The sequence below is a fragment of the Lolium rigidum genome, chromosome 7, assembly GCF_022539505.1.
Source record: "Lolium rigidum isolate FL_2022 chromosome 7, APGP_CSIRO_Lrig_0.1, whole genome shotgun sequence".
Classification (NCBI taxonomy): Eukaryota; Viridiplantae; Streptophyta; class Magnoliopsida; order Poales; family Poaceae; genus Lolium; species Lolium rigidum.
In genome coordinates, this window is record NC_061514.1 from 119,436,140 (window position 1) to 119,441,668 (window position 5,529).

Here is a 5,529-nt window from a genome sequence, read left to right on the forward strand (position 1 = left end):
TTCTCAAGAAAGGATCTGTTCTTAGTAACAAAGATTTTCCTTCAAATATTTGATAGAAAGTATACCCAATAGTTTCTTTAGGGTATCCTATGAAGACGCATTTCTCCGTTTTGGGTTCTGGCTTGTCAGGTTGTAACTTTTTTACATAAGCTTCGTAACCCCAAACTTTAAGGAACGACAGCTTAGGTTTCTTCCCAAACCACAATTCATACGGTGTCGTTTCAACGGATTTAGATGGTGCCCTATTTAAAGTGAATGCGGCTGTCTCTAATGCATAACCCCAAAACGATAACGGCAAATCAGTAAGAGACATCATAGAACGAACCATATCTAAGAGAGTTTGATTACGACGTTCGGACACACCATTGCGTTGTGGTGTTCCCGACGGTGTCAACTGTGAAAGTATTCCGCATTTCTTTAAATGCATGCCAAACTCATAACTCAGATATTCGCCTCCGCGATCAGAACGCAGAAACTTAATCTTCTTGTTACGTTGATTTTCTACTTCACTTTGGAATTCCTTAAACTTCTCGAAAGTTTCGGACTTATGTTTCATGAAATAGATATACCCATATCTACTCAGATCATCCGTGAAGGTTAGAACATAACGATAACCACCGCGCGATGCTACACTCATCGGTCCGCACACATCGGTATGTATGATTTCCAACAAGTCTGTAGCTCGCTCCATTGTACCAGAGAATGGAGTCCTAGTCATTTTTCCCATTAGACATGCTTCGCATCTATCAAATGACTCAAAGTCAAGTGACTCAAGAAGTACATCGGAATGGAGTTTCTTCATGCGTTTCACTCCAATATGACCAAGACGACAGTGCCACATATAAGTAGAATTATCATTCAATTTAATTCGCTTAGCATCAATGTTATGAACATGTGTATCACTACTATCGAGATTTAACAAGAATAAACCATTCATCTCAGGCGCATGACTATAAAAGATATTATTCATAAAAATAGAACAACCATTATTCTCTGACTTAAATGAATAACCGTCTTGCATTAAACAAGATCCAGATATAATGTTCATGCTCAACGCAGGCACCAAATAACAATTATTGAGGTTTAAAACTAATCCCGAAGGTAGATGTAGAGGGAGCGTGCCGACGGCGATCACATCGACCTTGGATCCATTTCCAACGCGTATCGTCATCTCGTCCCTCGCTAGGCTTCGTTTATTCCGTAGTTCCTGTTTCGAGTTACAAATGTGAGCAACCAAACCAGTATCAAATACCCAGGCACTACTACGAGAACCAGTAAGATAGACATCTATAACATGTATATCAAATATACCTTTCTTCTTCTTGACAAGGCCGCTCTTCAGATCAGCCATGTACTTGGGGCAATTCCGTTTCTAGTGCCCCTTCTCCTTGCAGTAATAGCACTCAGTATCAGGTTTAGGGCCAGCCTTAGGCTTCACAGGAGGCGCAACAACTTTCTTGTCGCCCTTCTTGAAGTTGCCCTTCTTAGGTTTGCCTTGCTTCTTGAAACTGGTGGTCTTGTTGACCATCAATACTTGGTGCTCTTTCTGTATCTCAATCTCAACAGATTTCAGCATGGAGAAGAGTTCAGGTAACTCTTTGTTCATGTTCTGCATGTTGTAGTTGATCACGAAGTTCTTGTAACTTGGTGGCAGTGATTGGAGGACACGATGAATACCCAGCTGGTTAGGAATCACTATCCCCAAGTCACTGAGCTTCTTCGTGTGCCCGTAAATAGCGAGCACGTGCTCACTAACGGAGCTGCCCTCTTCCATCATACAGCCAAAGAAGTGTTTCGAGGCCTCATAGCTTTCGATGGCCGCATGAGTTTCAAAGATAGCTTTTAGCTCATGGACCATCTCATATGGGTCGTGGTGCTCAAAACGCTTTTGGAGCTCCGCCTCTAGGCTGCACAGGATGGCACATTGAACTTGAGAGTACCGAATCACCCGAGTCTCGTAAACATTCTTTTCGTCCTCAGATACTGCAGGAGGTGGTGGGGGGACCTAGCGGTGCTTCGAGCACAAATTGCAGATTTTCACCATTGAGGAAAATCCTCACATGACGGAACCAGTCGGTGAAGTTGCTACCATTGCTTTTAATTTTTCTTTCTCTAGGAACTGGTTAAAATTGATGGAGGGGGACGCCATGATTGATACGTCCAAAACGTATCTACTTTCCCGAACACTTTTGCTATTGTTTTGCCTCTAATTTGTGTATTTTGGATACAACTAACACGGACTAACGCTGTTTTCAGCAGAATTGCTCTGGTGTCTCGTTTTTGTGCGAAATTCAACTTTCGGGAAAATCCTCGGAATTTATGTCGAAGGGCTTATTTTTCCGGAAGAATCACGGAGCCGGAAGGGCAGGCCCGGGGAGGCCCGGGGCCCCGGACACTAGGCCGGCGCGGCCTGGAGGGGGGGCGCCGCCCTAGTGTGTGGCCCCCTCGGCTGGCCTCTGACGCCCCTCTCTGGACTACTTAAGGGTTTCTATCTAAAAACGCGAGGAGAGAAGTCGAAGTCGCCAGAAACCATCAGTATGCCGCCACCGTCGCGAAACTCCGTCTTGGGACCAGAAACTCTGTTCTGGCACTCCGCCGGGACGGGGAATCGGAGGAGATCATCGCCATCATCACCACCGACGCCTCTCCATCGACTAGCCATGTTTCCCCCATCCATGTGTGGGTAATTCCCCCGCTGTAGGCTGAAGGGGATGGTAGGGATTGGATGAGATTGGTCATGTAATAGCATAAGATTGTTAGGGCATAGTGCCTAGTGTCCGTAATTGGTACTTTTATGATATTGTTGCAACTTGTTATGCTTAATGCTTGTCACTAGGGCCCGAGTGTCATGATCTTAGATCTGAACATGTTATCAATTCATGATGATATTCATTGCTTTATGATCTTACCTGCAAGTTGTATACACGTATTGTTGTCCGGAACCCGAGGCCCCAAAGTGACAGAAATTGGGACAACCGAAGGGGAAGGCGATGATATGAGGATCACATGTGTTCACGGAGTGTTAATGCTTTGCTCCGGTGCTTAAAAGGAGTGCCTTAATTTCCAGTAGATTCCCTAGAGGCCCGGCTGTCACCGGCTGGTAGGACAAAAGATGTTGTGCAAGTTTCTCATTGCGAGCACGTACGACTAAATATGGAACACATGCCTATTGATTGATTAGTACTTGGATACCGTTTTATTATTATCTGCAAATGCCCTGCCTTGATTGTTACATGAGTTTCTCTCATCCATGCAACGCCCGTCATCTATCCCCGTGCCTACGGTATTTTAATCCTGCTCGTTTACTATAATCACTACTCGTTGTCTTTGTTACGCTGTTGCTGTTATTTCACTACTCGCTACTGCTATAAAACTCGTTACTACTAATAAACTCTTGCGAGCAAGAGTCTGTTTCCAGTGTGCAGCTGAATTGACAACTCCGTTGTTAAGGCTTACAAGTATTCTTTGTCTCCCCTTGTGTCGAATCAATAAATTTGGTTTTACTTCCCTCGAAGACTGTTGCGATCCCCTATACTTGTGGGTCATCAAGACTATTTTCTGGCGCCGTTGCTGGGGAGCATAGCTTTATTTGCAAGTTCACTTGGATTGATATTGTTCGCTGCAAATTCTCCATCATGGGTAAACCTCGCGATACTAAAGTCGCCATATTACCATCCACTACAAGAAAAGGTACAACTCTGAGTACCTCTCCTGCTCTTGATTCACCATCTGTGATAGATAAACTTGTTTCACCACCACAAGCTTCACATGCTTGGTACTTACGCTAGATCTGAAAATTCCTCTTATAATTTTGATGATGCTTCTTGCTGTGCTTGATAATGATGGTTCATTGGGATCTTTTCTAGATGCTACAATTGCTAGGTCTAGACAAATTGAAAGTACTGAAATTCCTAATGAAAATGCTGCTACACTCGTTAATTCACCTGAGTCCGTTGAATACTCTAGTGATGATCTTGATGAAGATTATGTAGAACGTGATGATGATTTTATTTATAAATGCAATGCTACTACTGATGCAAGAAAAATTAAAAAGTTGCTTGCACAACATACTGTTAGATATAAACTGTCTCCTGATCCTAAATTTGCCACATCTCCTATAAACATTAAGAATAAGGATTATGATATTTCTCTTCATTTATCTCATATATCTATTGTTGAGAAAACACCTTTTTGTGGTACTGAAAAAGAAAGTGCTGTAGAACACATGATTGAGCTATCTACTCTGAGTAGCTTGTTTTCTGATGATGTTAAGAAGCGTACTTATTTCGTTGCTAAAATTTTCCTTTCTCATTAAAGGATGATGCTAAAACTTGGTATAATAGTTTGCCACCTGATTCTATTAATAGTCCAAAAGAATTGCTTGATGTTTTCTTCCGGAAATACTTTCCTGCTAGTGCTCAACATATTGCTTTGCGGAGAATTTATAATTTTGATCGGGAAGATGGAGAGAAATTGCCCGAGGCTTGGGCTAGATTTTGCTCTCTTATTAGAGCTCGGCCTCGAACATGATTTGGAAAAGCATGATTTACTTGATATATTTTATAGTGGATTAACCATTGAGTCTAGGGCATACCTGGATAGTTGTGCTTGGTTGTGTTTTCGGGAAAAGAACTCCGGACGAAGCTGAAGAATTATTAGCGAGAATAGGTCGGAATCATGATGATTGGTCTACACCGAACCAACCCCGACACCAATATTGAAGAAGAGGGGTATGATTAAATTAAATGATGAAGATATGAGGGAAGCCAAGAAATCTCTTAAAGAGAAGGGTATTAAATCCGAAGATGTGAAGAATTTACCTACCATAGAAGATTTATGTAAGATCACTCCCCCTTCATCCATGATTGAGGTACACTCTCTTGAACGCTTTACTAGGGAAGATATTCCGTATTCAAAACCTCCGCTCAATGCTTAGATGAGTTTGATAACTATATTGTTAAGCAAAATAATTTCAATATGAGAATAGAGAATCATTTAATGGAAAATTCTCGAGCTATTAGTGAATTGCATGGTATTGTGGAGAGAACCTCCAATGATGTTAAGATGCTTGTTAAACATTTTCATATGATTCAAACTCAAATTGATCAACTCACTAAAGTGCAAAATGACTTGTTAAAAGATAATTCTAAAGAAAAACATGCTTATGAAGTAACAACTAGAGGCGGTGTTTCTACACATGATCCTCTATATCCTGAAGGGCATCCCAAAAGAGTTGAACAAGATTCTCAACGAACTGAAACTAGTGCTCCATCTAAGAAAAAGAAAAAGAAACATAAAAGCTCGTTGTAGAATCCTCCGAGCCCGTTAATGATCCTAATAGTATTTCTATTTCGATGCTGAAACTGAAAGTGGTAATGAACATGATAAAGATAATGATAAGAATGATGCTTCGATAAAGAAGAGGTTGAAGAAGAACTCTGTTGACTGCCAAAACCCACCGGCGGGCAGCGGCCTTGTCAACACCGTAGAGCCGGGAAGAGCCTAGAGCTGCGGCTGGCCGAGACCCTC